This window comes from Protopterus annectens, chromosome 1.part0 (genome assembly GCF_019279795.1).
Source record: "Protopterus annectens isolate FY-2018-M chromosome 1.part0, PAN1.0, whole genome shotgun sequence".
Taxonomy (NCBI): Eukaryota; Metazoa; Chordata; order Ceratodontiformes; family Protopteridae; genus Protopterus; species Protopterus annectens.
The window spans coordinates 722,126,934-722,141,791 of NC_056725.1; the positions used below are offsets into that span (position 1 = coordinate 722,126,934).

Below are 14,858 nucleotides of genomic sequence, written 5' to 3' on the forward strand. Positions count from 1 at the left end.
TCTCACCTACATGAAAATGGGAAATGGCAGCCAGTTGAACTTTGTTAGTAGAAGAACTTGCTCCTTGTTGAAAAATATTGGCTAGGCAATCAAGAATGGCAGAAACAGGAACCGTGAAGGGGTCTAAACTCCTTTGAGAAGCCCAAAAAGAAAAACATTTCCATTTTCTGCAATAAACCTTCCTGGTTGAAGACTTATGAGAACCCACCAGAATAGACCTAACTGAAGAGGATAATCCAGGAGTCCTAGCGATCATGGGAACTGGTGCAGCCAAACCGTGAGCTTCAAACTGTCCAGGTTCAGATGAGGAACCCCTGATGGGTGTGAAATCAGATCCTGAATGGGATCCAAGATACAGAGCAGAGTGAGAAGGTGACACTTTGTTCCCCAGTCGACGAGCTTTCTGTAGAAACCTCAGAATAAGATGTACTGGAGGGTAAGCATACAGAAGACTGGGAGAACAAGGATAGACTAGAGCATTTCTGGGGGACTCCCCCAGCAGAGGGTTCAGAGTGAAAAACTCACTGCACTTCACATTAGAAGGAGCTGCAAAGAGATCGCAGCAAGGCTGACCCCACTCCAGGAAGATCTGCTCTACTACTGAAAGATTCAGAGACCACTCGTAAGGCATCAGAATAGTCCGACTTAACCTGTCCATTAGAGTGTTGGACCATCCCGGAATGTGCATTGCTATGAGAAAATGACTGGTGGAGATCGCCCATTCCCACACTCTCATGGCCTCGCGACAAAGGGGGTAAAATCTGGTCCATCCCTGTTTGTTGATATACCAGACCACTGACATGTTGTCTGACTGAATTGCAATGGTTCCCAGAGGAAGAAAGGCATGTTGGGCCTGCAATGCTAAAAGGACCGCCCTCATCTCTAGAACATTTATGTGCAAGCTTTGGACTGTTCTGCCCAAACAATGCCCACCCACCCAAGTTGGGAGGTGTCCATGGTCACTGTGACTTGGACAGGGGCTGGAACAAAGGGTCTTCCCTCCAAGATCTCCGGAGAACACATCCACCATAGAAGGGATGACTGACAGACTCAACTGAGTTGTATTGAATATGACAATGGAAGTTCCAACAGGAACCATTTTACAGCTAGTGTCCACTGTAGAATTCTCTTATGTAACTAGGTGCGCAGAAGAAGTGTTATGGTTATTGCCATTGAACCTAAGGCCCTCAACAGTGATTCCACCGATGGGAGATGTGAATGGTAGATCAGAGAGACATGCATCCTCAGGTCTTGTACTCTCTCCAAGGTCAGGAAGATTTTGCACTGTAATGTGTCTATCCTTGCCACAATGTAGTCTATCACCTGGACAGGATTTAGAAGTAATTTGGATGTGTTGATTGTGATCCCCAAATGCAGGGCAAGCTTTAAGAAATAATCCCTAGTTTGAGAATGTAGATGCCTGGTGGGAGCAGTGAGGAGTCAATTGTCCAGGTATGAACCCCCTGAAGCCTCAGGTGGGCTGCTACTACCACCATCACTTTGGTGAGCACCCTTCTGGCTGTGGTGAGACCAAAGGGTAAGGCTCAAAATTGGTAATGATTAACTCCTAGCTGGAAGTGGAGGAACCTCCTGGAGTTTCTCTGCATCTTTACATGATAGTAAGCATACTGGAGGTCTAACAAGCACATCCAGTCACTCTCTTACAGGTACGACATGATGGACTGTAGTGTGACCATCCAGAATTTTTCTTTGGCAACTGACAGGTTCAGGGTAGATAGGTCTAGAATGGGCCTTAAGTCCCCTGTTTTCTTTGGCACAAAATAAAACCTGGAGTAAAAGCCTGATCCGGACTGATCTAGGGGGATGGTTTCGATGGCTCATTTTTCTAGCAGCTTGGAAATTTCCTGTGCTGCTGCCTCCCTTTGCATGGGTGGTACATCTGGGAGGTGTTTGGGAGGATTGGGAGGAACCACAAAGGGAATAGAGTATCCGCTGGATATGATCTGAAGCACCCAGTGGTCTGATGTTACGGACTCCCATGCCACCAGGTGCAAGGACAATCATCCCCAAATGCCTCCAGAGTAGAGCAGTCGGGCAATCCCTCAGAGTTGCTGTCTGGGCCTGCCCAAGAAAGGTTCTTGAGACCCAAATTTCTTGGATCCCCTCTATCTCTGGGCCAGTGTCCATTCTGTCCCCCTCTGCCTCTGAGGGAAGAAGAGCCCTGAGTGTCCAGAGAATACTGTGACTTCCGGAACTACATCTTCTTTTGCCCTCTCTGATTCCGGGAAAAGGATCTTTGAGGGTTCGAGAAACGAATTCCGATGGCAGACAGTGTCTTCCCATCCTTCTCACACTGGACTAAAGTCTCTTTGATGGTCTTACCAAAGAGCATAGAGCCATTATAAGGGGTGTTGGCAAAGGTTGCATTGAAAGGTTCCAAAAACTGACATAGTCTGAGCCAGACATTGCGCCTCATAAACAAGCCAGACCCAGCCACCCTAGCCTCTCCTTCAGTGGCATGTGAGTGGAGTCACATGGACATGTTGGAGACTGCTTTCGAAATGGCCATCCTCATGGAGAACAAATCCCTGTGACATGGACCTGGGGGGAGACTCTGCCAGCTCCTTGACCAGGTCGCACTGGAGTCTCGTGACGTGGGCCAAGTAGTTCAGCACCCTGATGGAAAAGGTCACTGAAGCATAAACCTGCTTCCCTAAGTGGTCCATCATCCATGACTCTCGGTCAGGAGGATGAACCGAGGAACTCTCTTGGGCTAGTTCCTTCTTTGTATCTGCTGCTACCACCATGTTGTCTATGGGGTAGCCCTTGTTCCATGCTGGCCTATCTGATAGTGGATTCAGGATCTTATCAGGATGTTTAGGGATTGGTTCCATGGTGTCCAGCTCCTTCTAGGCCCATGAGGAGACCAGTTCCACCAGGGGATCTGCGGGAGGGGACACCCAGGAAGTAGATGGGCCCATGCCAAAAGCCTCCAGGAACATGGATTCATCAGAAGAAGGTTTGGGAGTGGACCAACCTCCTTGTTGGCATAGCATTTCCATGATGTCTTCAAAGGAGACATCCTCGGGAGGTGACCTGGGGGAACCTTCCCCATCATCCAAATCCGTATCCTCGGTGAGGGACTTGGGGGAGTCCAAGTGCCTCCTCCACTTATGCTTGCGAGGCACATCTCCGGTGGGGCTCTCTGGGGGGAACTTGCAAGCCACTTGTTCCTCAGGGGGGAACTGTCTGGGGCTCCTCGAGCACGGGCTGTCCCTCTAGAAAAATGATGGGATGCGTTGACAGAGCCGAGGGGGTTGGGGCAGAATCTGAGGGGATAGTGAAGGGTCTCAATCCAGAGGAGAGTACCCCTTCCACCACATTGAATGCCAAGGGAGAACAAACCTCTTGGTGAGCCAAAACAGAAGCCACTCTCCCTGGATCTGATGTGAGAATCCGAGCTGGGCCCAAAGTGGATGGAGCTCCGAGGGAGGGAAGCTGGCCAGACAACACCGGAGCTGGTGAGAAAAGTTCCACTCCCTCAGATCTGACACCCAGACTCTGGCTCCAAGAGCCACTTGGATACAAACTGATAGGATTAGTAGCACTCCAGGCAGTTGTCGGCATCAAGGAAACAGGTACCGTCGGCGCTGACCCCCTGACTAAGGCCATCCTCAGATCCGAGTACTTTGAAATCGGTGGACAGATCAGAGAAGGAGAAATTGGTATGAAAAAGGGAAGTGAGCTCCCCCCTCCAGAGGGAGAGGTGGCTGGCAAGATCCCCATCTGCATCTGAGTACAAATGAACCTCCTCATCATTTTATCCATGTCAACTTCTGACAAGCTCTGTGTGGACCTCGATGAGGCCACTGACTCCGACCTGGTGGGTTGAGGAACTGAGGCCCTAGATATAGGAAGTGTCTCCTCCGGCTCCTGGGAAAATCTCAGAGAGTGGAGCCAAGGGGTGTCACAGATCCTAGCCTGACTTTTGGCGGGAGTAGATGGAAGGTCCAGAGACCTCTTCCATTTTTCTGGTTTAGAAGAATGTTTGTCCTTGAGCTCTCTCTCCTTCTCTCTGCCCCTTTTCCATTCCACTTCCACAGGCTTAGAGGTAGGAGTTTGAGTCCCAGCCTGGGAGGGAGGAGAAGCAAGGGCAAGAGAGGAAGGAGAGCCGCTGTGACCAAAGCCATGGGCATGGCAGCCACCTCAGAAGTGGAAAGAAGGCCTTTGAGGGCCAACTTAACCTTCCTGTCTTTAATAGCACGTGGGCTAAAAAACTCACAGATAGTACACTCTGTACTCAAGTGGGCAATGCCCAAGCACATCACACACAGAGTGTGGCCATCTACAGGAGACAATTTATAGCTACACTCAGTGCACCTTTTACATACAGGCTTTGGATCAGTCATGACTAAACAAGAAAAGCACACTAAAGAGGGAAAAAAGGTGAAGAAAATAACCTATTTCCCAGTCACACAACCACTCACCACACACTCTAGACACTGGGGGGGGGGGGATACAGACTAACAAACTGACACCAAACTACTTTGAAAACGTTCTAACACATGATGCACCAGTGAGGGGAGGAGGAGAGGGAACCTACACTAACCTAGATAGAAAAAATGTGCAAAAAAGCTGCTTGAAAATGCAAAAACCCACTCACTAACTCGGAGCTCAGGAGATCACGATGCTTCAGACAAGCCATGGCAAATGAGATCTGGGGGTTGGAAGGTAGTGGAGGTGTATAATGGGTAAGGGGAGGTGCTTGGAGCTCAAAGCAGATGCTAGTGAAACTGCCAGTTCAGATCCAATACAGATCCAGTATTCCCACAGGTTCAAGACCAAATGAAGTAAACTACTTCAGATCATACATTTTCTAAAGGATATGAAGTCTGAAACTGAAATGTATATCATTTTTAGTGACTTCAGTTCTTGGTGATTTGTCAGAAAACCATTAATTTTATGTGGAACAGATCAATAATCTGAGGAAAAAAAATCTGAACATTCTATAAAAATCTGGAGAGTTGAGAGGCTTGATATAGTAATTTGAAATTGTCATTTTGTATGCAAAAACGTACCTTCATTATTCTACTTACATATGTAAATCTATCTCTTCACATTCTAGTTTAAGTATTTTCAAAATATTTAAATTGCGAATTTATAAGTATTACATGCTGGCTATAAAGTGATATGAAATTGATTGTCAGAAAGATAACATTTGTACAAAAAATGCTGATGTTAACAAAACAAACTTGTGTCACAGCACTGTAACAGCACCTTACATTCTTTTCTAACTACAATTCTACAAAAACAGTGGAAGTCAACTTCTCTGACTAGCTATTCTAAATACAGCTGAACCTTACATTAATACTACAAATAATTTAAGACAACAGCAACTGAAATATGGTGCCAAATAACGTCGCAAATTATTTCTAAACTAGCACTATTGGATTATGTAATATTAGAAATCGGATGTACTGAGTTTCTGTCTGAGGATTTCTAATGTAAAACTAACATGTTTTCTGTAAGGAGCTATGTCAAAATGTATTAATCTTATGTACATGAAATGTATATGCAACACTACAAAGAAAAGTACAAAGAAAACAGATTTGTAACAGTTGAGTATAAAGTGAACTTTTTTTATATAATTAGTAACATTCTGGTCATTTCTTTGTATGGGCAATTTCATTAACAGCGGCAGTAATTATTTTTTTTTTTTCATCCTGTGCTTGTGCAAAAATCCAAATAAACTTCATCATAATTGCAATCAAGAAAAAAAAAACAAAATAACCAGCATAGAGCAGAAACACACTTTAATAAAACAACAAAACACAGTAAAGTCTAATAAAAACTAGTATGATGAGCGCTTTCACAATGGATGTTGCTTCTTCAGATCTGCAATAAATAAAATGGAAAAATTATTACAATCATTATGTCCTGTTGTTTGCTCAGTGCATAAACTAGTTATGAAGACTGTTACAGGACAGTATGTAATACATATGTGACGTGTAATGCCATGCATTTTCCAATCCATGCTTTCCAGCTATAACTGTGAGAGAAAACTATTTGTAGGTTCATAGATGTATACTTGGCTAATGACCACTGGACCCTTTATAAGGCTAGTCACACAACCCAAATGTATCCCACATGCTATTATGCCTTAGAGGTTGTTTAAAGGGGTGTATGTTAAGGCATGACTTAATGGCCTCTGTAGATTAGAACCATAGGTGTCAGACCAGAGATGAATTTCCAGTTTACCATCCACTGCTTCAGGTTATGTTTGAATAAGGTTAGGGAAGGGCTCCACTTCACATGGATGGGAAGCCTATTCCAGAGAACAGGGATTCTCTGAGATATGTACCTCTTTCTCCCACATGTCCTATTTAAGTCACAGGCAATGTTTAAATCTTTAGATCTAAAAGCTTTGGTGCTGTTCATTTTGTAGATATGCAAAAGGTCCATCAGAGTGGGATCCAAGGATACCTTATATAACAGGCATAAATCACCTGTCAGTTGTCTATAGGAAACAGCATATAGAAATGGGGCTTTGATGCAACCTGCATAGCACATTGTGTTTACACTCTGTAATTGTTTTGTGAGGAACCCCTGTGGAGGTTCCAGCTGTTGCATGTGCCTGGTCATGGGCATACAGAAAGTGGCATTATACTCAATTGATGAGTCTGATGATGGCTTAGTACAGTGGCATGATGACATCCCTGAACTTAGATGCAAAGTCCTTGCTTATAAGTTGAGTAACATGCAATGATTTTCTTACAAACTTATATACTGTTGGAGCAATGCCACATTACTAAGTGTATGATTCCCCAGATCAAATCTCTGACTGCTAAGTCTAAATTGAGGGGTGCTTTATGAGTGAGGTAGTTTCCTTTCACCAAGGAGAAAATTGACTGGTAGATGAACAATAACTGCAATGTCTTACTACACGTTTACTTTGTTTTAAGGGTGAAAGTGATAGCTGTTCACTACTACCATATACCTCTGAGAAATTTCAGTCCATTCAGCAAGATAGGACTGTATATTATGAAATAGAAAAGCTTTGTGATTTTACTTGAATTCTGAGAGCTAACACTTTTTTGCTATAACTTGATCTTTTAAATGTATTTTTCAGCTGAGAAATGAGCAGCCTTGATCTTGAGATGTGTGAGTTCCAGATATCTTATGTTTTTGTTTTAATCTTAGTGGCAACTTGTTGTTTTCAAGTTTCCTCTCACATCCTTTTCATGTTTTCTGTGCTTCTCCCAAATATGCCTAATTTTAGTTCTCTTTGCTTATGTTTCTAGAACCAGAACAGTCGTATGGTGTAAATTCATCAGTGAAAGTGGAAGAGTCAAATGGAAAATACATTTTGTAATTATTCATCGACTGAAGCTATGTGTAAGGGTCACAGGGTGGATGTAAAAACCTATTTCCTATAATTCTGACTGATGAAAAGTCACATGGGTGAGTCAAACTCGATGTTCTTTTTTAGCTTCAGTAATAAAACTGCACTTGCTATACTAAAGAAACAACATTTTCAATCTGAAAACAAATTTATGGACTTTGCTTATTGTTACAGAGGAGCCATACAATAAGCAAATCTGTTTAAGAAGTATTTTAAGCCTTTCATTTAGTAATGATTTCATGATGCAGTTCTTTATATTATACTGAAACAATCACAGCATGAACTATTTAAATACAGTAGGCATATCGCTTATAATCACAAATTCTAATATGAAACATTTCTATCCGGAGTTTTAAAATGTAACAAAATGCCTTGAGATATTATAAACTTGGAAAGGTTGTCTTTTTGTTGCTACTGTTGTATCATCTTGCACAAGTTAATATTTTAATGCAGTACTACTTCTGCTTTTTTGGACATCATAATGCAAGTCTGCAAATTTTAAGCACACCCATGTACTAAATGCTTCATAAATGATTAGGATAAAGTCAAACTGGATGATTTGTTCTCAAAGTATTGTTCCTTTCAAGCCTCAGTTACATTCATTAGCATGCCTTCTCAGGTTTATTAAGGTTTTGTTTTTGTCAGACATAAGAAATCCCATCAAGAAAATTCAATAAATTACAAAATGCAAGTACAATTGGTGATCATTAGCTCCTCTTCCACTAATGACTTGGGGCAATTTTCTTTTCTTTTTCTAAGAGATATTATTACAGTCTATTCTGCTCATGGGTTCATAGGTTTGTCCTAAGCTAACAACCACTAAGGCCTTTTAATCCTATATGTGCATCCCAAATCTCTGACAAGATCTGGTGCATTTGAAAAGTGTAAGCAGGGGCTTGGATGATGAAATATTTATAAGGAGGGCTTGGGAAATAAACCGTTTACAGGATGTCTGTGTCCATTAGAGACGTAGGTGCCAAACCATGGATGAATTTCTTATTTCTCATCCAGTTGTCCAAGTTACACTTGAACTGGGTTAGGGAGGAACTCTGCCTCACATGGATGGGTAGCCTGTTCCAGAGATGGTGTAGTCTCTAGGATGCATACCTGTCTCCCCAACAGGTACTATTTATATCGCAGGCAAGGTTTAAGTCTTTAGGGTGGATATTTCTGGTGGTATTTTTTTTGATGATATGCAGGAGGTCCATCAGGATGGGGTCCCAAGTCCCTGACTACTGCTTTGATTTTTAAGGGTGTATTTTCAGTATGATAGTTGCCACAGATTAATTACTTCCCAAAGGATACTATTATGCATTTCATGCCATTTAGTTTTAGTCCATGGGTCTGACACAAGTTATTTATCTGTGTCAGCCCTTCCTGGAGAACATTTTTGTTGGTGGGGAATTCTTTGACTGCTCCTAATTTTCAGTCGTCTGCAAATTTGGTCAGCCACAGGCCTTGACATCAACCTTAACTTCAGAGAAGTAAATGGCAAAAAGGAGAGATTTCCAGTATCAGTCTCTGAGGGACTCCACTCTTGACTGGCCTCTTTGTTGAGATGGATTCCCCAATTCTAACTTCCTGGGTCCTGTCTGTGAGCCAGCTGGGTATCCAGTTTGTCTTGAGGTTGGTGGATGTCCCTTTTCTAGGACCATTTAATTGAAAGCACATTAATGAAACTTAGGGCTTTGTGAAAAGAAAAATAGGCAAGATTAAAATATAAATTCAAATTTATAGTCTTCATACAATCTCTGAAGAAACAGCTACCTTATAGTATCCATAATAATAACACTTTTCATGCAAACAGCATTTCTGGATGCATATATATCAGTCAGCTCAGCTTGTATTTTACAATGTTTATCATCTGGAAGCTCAAGATAATACCTGTTAAAATGAATTAACTATATAGATTATTTAAGATGGAAGTTTATTTAACATCAAAGCATCATGCATTTTACTACATGTACTATTTTGTTACTCAATAAAAGAAGGTTATATCTTATTAACAGCAAATTAACAATAATTATTAAATATGGTAGACATCAACTAAAGTAACAAATAAATCTTTTTCTAGTCTAGCAGACTTGTCTGTACTTATTTTTGTGCAAAGTAAGCTTGTCCAAAATTTTGGTGGAGGTGATATGATTCCAAAAATGTCTGTGTTACTTAGTCAAACTAAAGCAATTGTTTATTATAGTGTCACCTAATAAGAATATATCAACTAGCTTTAATTTAATTAAATGTATTTATCATAATTAATCATGTGCATTGGCTAGTCAATGGATCCTTTTCAAACAATGAAATAAGACACAAGGCCAAAAGAAAATGCATTATGCATAATTTAGTATAGGTTCATAGGTTCGTAGGATGATACTAGGCTACTGGCCCAGAGGCTCTTATAAGCCAAGCCAAGAATTTCACCCATGTTCCCTCAAAGTCAGCACCTGTTTCCCCTGTCCAGCAGGGATACAGGTGGGATCCCAGGGGTGTATTTTCTGTTTCCCATCCAGTTGTCCATGTTCCTCTTAAAGCGGGCTAGAGAGGTACATTGCTTGACATGGAAAGGCAGTCTGTTCCATAGATGGGGGAGTCGTTGGGACACAAAGGTATCCTGCCAACAAGCTCAATTAATGTCACAGACCAGGTTGAGGTCTTGCGTGTGGGTTGCACAAATGGAATTTGACTTATGTATATGCAGCAACTCCACTAAGGCTAGATCTGAGATGGCCTTAAATTTCACACAGAGGTCACCTCAGAGCAGTCCAGATGAGACTGAGTAGAGGGACAGGGCTTTTAGCCTATCTGTACAGGATAGGAGTTTGAGATCCTGGATTTTCCTGGTCAGGAACCTCTGTAGTCTGTCCAACTGCTGCATGTGCTTTCAAAGGTACATGCCGAAGGGGGCACTGTACTTGATAATGGGTCTGATAAGGGAGGAGTACAGGGATGTTATGACCTCCTTGTTCTTGGATAAAATACCCTTATGTATGAGGTGGTCCATATAGAAAGCCTTCCATACAATGGAGGCAACATGGTGATCATAAGTCAGGTTTCTATCAACCTGGGTGCCCAAGTCCCTCATGACTGATTGCATGCTTAGTACATTGTTATTAATGTGATAATTAGTGAAGATGCCATTTTCCCCAAAGGGGATAATGATGCATTTCTTGGCATTCAGTTTGAGGCCATGCTTCTGGCACCAGGCATTAGTTTGGGTAAGGCCCTTTTGGAGGATGTTCACATCACTAGGAGAATTTAAGACACCGCCTAGCTTGCAGTCATCTGCAAACTTGGTAAGCCACAGACCACTAGTTTTGGCTTGCACCTTAAAAAAGTATATTCCAAACAGTAAAGCCCCAACACCGATCCTTGGGGTACACCGCTCGTTACGGGTCTACTACTAGAGGTGTCTTCCCCTATTTTGACTGAGTGGGTTCTATCAGTGAGTCAGTCAGTTATCCATCTGGTAATATATGAATTGATGCCTAGCTAGAAGAGAGCATCTATTATGCCTGAGTGGGGAATAGTACCAAGGCTTTGGCTAGGTCAAGGTAGGTGGTGTGTTGGCTTTGGTGACTGTTTCAAAGATGTATAGCCAGTCAATCAGCCAATCAAACGATATGTTATAGCATGTGCTTTTCAGTTATGAGTGGGGTATATGGGACCATGTAAACAAATGTACAAATATGTGATTGTTTTAGTTTACAACATTCTCGATTGTCTTAGACAAGATCCGAAACAGCCAAGTTGAGCTATAAATTCATAGGTTCATAGGTAAGTGCTAGGCAATCAGGTTGCTGACTATTACAAGCCTAACCAATAACCCATAGTAAAACTTTTCCTCTGGCGTTAAGGAGAGTAATGCTCACTATACTAGAGGAGAATTTAAGGCTGTCCATCCAGTTATATAGCTTTATCACAAATGCATAGATATTACAAGGCCAGTGAGTCCCATGAACATTCTTGTCTTGCCAGTATCCTCCCTCAGGCAGCACCTCTATGCTCCAGGATGGCCATGTTGGTCAATCTCAGAGGAAATATGTGGATATCAATCCAGGCACCTAGTTTATGTTCAAAGGATGACAGTGTGTTGCACTGCTTACCATGCAGGGGAAGTTTAATCCAGATGTGTGGAAGGCACTGGGATATAAAACTGCACTTCAACTGAGTTTTATTTATCTGTTGTTAAAGATTTACATCCATGGTTCTAGTATTGTGGAGAAATTGGATTTGTGGGGAATCAGTAATTCCAGAAGAATTGGGTCTCTTATGGCACAGTAAGCAAGAGAGAAGTCTCTGCTCAAACATCAGTAAGGCACTAATTAAAGGGAAAAATCTCCAGCCTCCCTTGGTAGCTCAGGAACTGTAAGGATGCAATCATTGTATATCCTTATATATACTTGCTTAACAAATGTTATGATGCTTGCCACTCTTTGTAAATACTTGTTCAACAAATTTCTATTCTATTTTATATTGTTTATGGAGCTTTTCTCCCCAGGCCTCCACTGAAAATGGGCTCATTTCAGCCCAGTGGACTTTCCTGGTCAACAAATGCAGATAAACAAATGATAAAATAAATAAACTTAAGTTAAACAATTTGAGGGGTGTGTCTGTAAAGGCATGTTTAACACTGTTAGTAAAGCAAGCAGATATATTTTCATATGCCGAGGAGGAAGTATTTTTGGTCTTGGATAGCACTTTCAGTAGGTGTTCTTTAGAGATTTTTGAGAGTAAGATGTTTCTGACCTGGAAATAAGAAGCATCAAGGTTGAAGCTGGCACTAAATTACTTTGCAAGGGCATTGGCAATGTAATTTGAGTCAGAATATTATATAGAGTTTTGTAAATAATAATATGTATTAAATGTATTTGAATAGAATAGTGTTATGCATGCATTTGTTCAGTGTAGTGTACGTGAATTACGGGTGTGGGGGAAGGAACTAGTGTGAGAAGCATATTCCTTTAACACATATTATACATATGTATCTCTATGTATCTCATACCTGTCTATCTATATCTACCTATCTATATCTGTACATAGAGATAGCTAGAGAGTGAGATATGATTCTGTTTCTTTATGCAGTGATGAACTTTAATTGACAAACATAAAACATGTCAAAACATTTCATTTTCAATCACTATTTTCTAAACAAAATAAATCTAGAAGAAGTGATCATAAAGGTTGTGATGCCCGTGCCCTGGCCCAGCAATCAAGGAGCCTCAATCCTCACCACTAAAACCAGAGAGGGCGTCTCATATATGAAGGAAAGGATAACAAATACACACAGTAAAGTGCAATTTCCCTTAAGAGCACACAGAGATCACAGTCAGTCTGGGGCTGGTCGCTCCCTTGCTCCCCAGGTCCCCAATAAGACTCCCCACTGGCACAGCTATAGGGTCCAGATCTCAGCCTAGCTGGGCAAGCTAAAACCTCCAGCTCCCTCTATGTCCAACCAGTGCCCCATTTCCCTGCCCACGTAGCTGATACACACACACACACACACACACACACACACACACACACACACACACACACACACACACACACACACACACTTTGAGTTTATACAACCACACAGATGCTCCTGGGAAAGTCTGGCACAGGTTCTCTAGCTGTGCCCCTATTACCCAGACTATATGGTAGTACTGCCTGCCTCCACCCAGCTAATATTTATCAGCTACTCAAAGGCCCTCAAATGGGTGTCCAGTTATTACTGTGCAATATTATTATCCAATTTGTAGTATAACTAAACAGTCAAGGCTTATTAGAATGACTTGGTACAGTAATCACTATAATTATGCAATGTACTCTAAAGTTTAAATTATCTCTACACAAAACAGCCACAGTTGAAAGATTTAAAAATATTTAATAATAAATAATAAAAACACAAGACAATACTTCTTACCACACAGTGCTAGTCAAGAGATCAGAGATCACAGAAAAATACTTCATTCAGTAGTACAGTTCTGACATCACAGAAAAACACTTAGTCAAATCTTTCTAGTTTCTACCTATTTCTAAAGGAAAACACAAGTCTACGATAACTTACATATGAGCAAGACAGTGTTGTGAGTTGGATGGGCAAGACAAAAATGCTTAATAATCTCTGGTTCTCTCTGTTTAAATTGAAATTGCAGTTCTGATTCACATTACATCATTCTTCACACTTTCATAGGGTTCGCAGGCTACACATTACATCATTCTTCACACTTCACTGGGGTCCCAGGCTAACTGAAACTGCATTTACATTCTTAACATCTCCTTTTATCTTGCAGCTGATCAGGAAGCAGAGCAATAAAAATACATTTGCATGTTTAAATCTAGCAATTTAACTCTTGGTTAAAACAATAGCAAGACTTCCTTCATCTAGACCCTTCATCACTGTCTACATCAAAGGGTCACAACATGCTTTACTTTGGTCAGTAGTGTGCACTGTTGTCACATTTTTTTTCAGTTTCACAGGTAACACTATTTCTTTACATTTAAGACAACAAGCCTGTAGTGTACATTCATATTTACAAATGACAGAATTATCTATAACATTCCATCTGGCTAGGCTGGCAGCCTTCATCTATCTTTACCCACTCTTCACATATCCCCCCCCCCACCGGGGAACTCAAGCTAGTTTTTCAAGTGACCCTTGAGAAACACTGCCTGAGAGGGTCAGGTCTATCTGAGAATACATATCGCATCCCCTGTCTTGACAGCCTATCTGCATTGGCATTGCTACTCCCACTGCGGGCTGCACTGACATACCATATGCTTGCAACCCTAGGTTCCATCTTAGCAACTTGTAATTTTGCTGGCTGGCTCTGTTTAACCATGTTAGAGGGTTGTGATCTGTCATAACAGTGAATTTCCTTCCATACTAATAAGGCTGAAGTTTCTGCAGTGCCCACACTATGGCTAGACATTCCTTTTCTACAGCTGCATAGCATTCCTCCCTGGGTTGGAGCCTACGACTGAGATAAACCACTGGGTGCTCTTCTCCCTCTGAAGAAATCTGGTTAAGCACAGCCCCTACCCCATGGTTCAAAGCATCCACCTGCACAACAAATTATTTGCTGTAATTTGGACTGGCTAACACAGGGGGTCCCCCTAAAGCTTCTTTAAGCTTCTGGAATGTCTGCTCACATGCTGGAGTCCATACTACCTTATCTGGCCTGTTCTTTCTTGTCAGGTCTGTGAGAGGAGCAGCTATGGTACTATAACTGGGGACAAACTTTCTGTAGTACCCTGCTGTCCCTCAAAATGTCCTCACCTGCCTTTTAGTAACAGGTGCAGGCCATGCCTGAATGGCTTCCACTTTGGCAGGTACTGGCCTTATCCTACCACTCCCCACTCTATGTCCTAGGTAGGAGACCTCTGCCATACCCACTTGACATTTGCTTGGCTTAATGGTCAACCCTGCCCTCTGTAGTCTGCCCAGCACCTCCCTGACATGCTGAAGGTGATCTGGCCAGGAATGGCTGTAGATGGCAACATCATCTAGGTA

General features: G+C 41.9%; 1 long non-coding RNA gene across 1 annotated transcript in view; it reads left to right on the forward strand.

Annotated features, from left to right (window-relative positions):
* The first annotated feature begins 7,271 nt into the window (after positions 1-7,271).
* The window catches only part of LOC122794307, a 936,094-nt gene continuing 928,507 nt past the window's right edge, over positions 7,272-14,858 (forward strand). The window contains exon 1 of the long non-coding RNA XR_006363632.1: positions 7,272-7,422. This is a non-coding gene — a long non-coding RNA (uncharacterized LOC122794307). The remainder of the gene's footprint in view (positions 7,423-14,858) is intronic.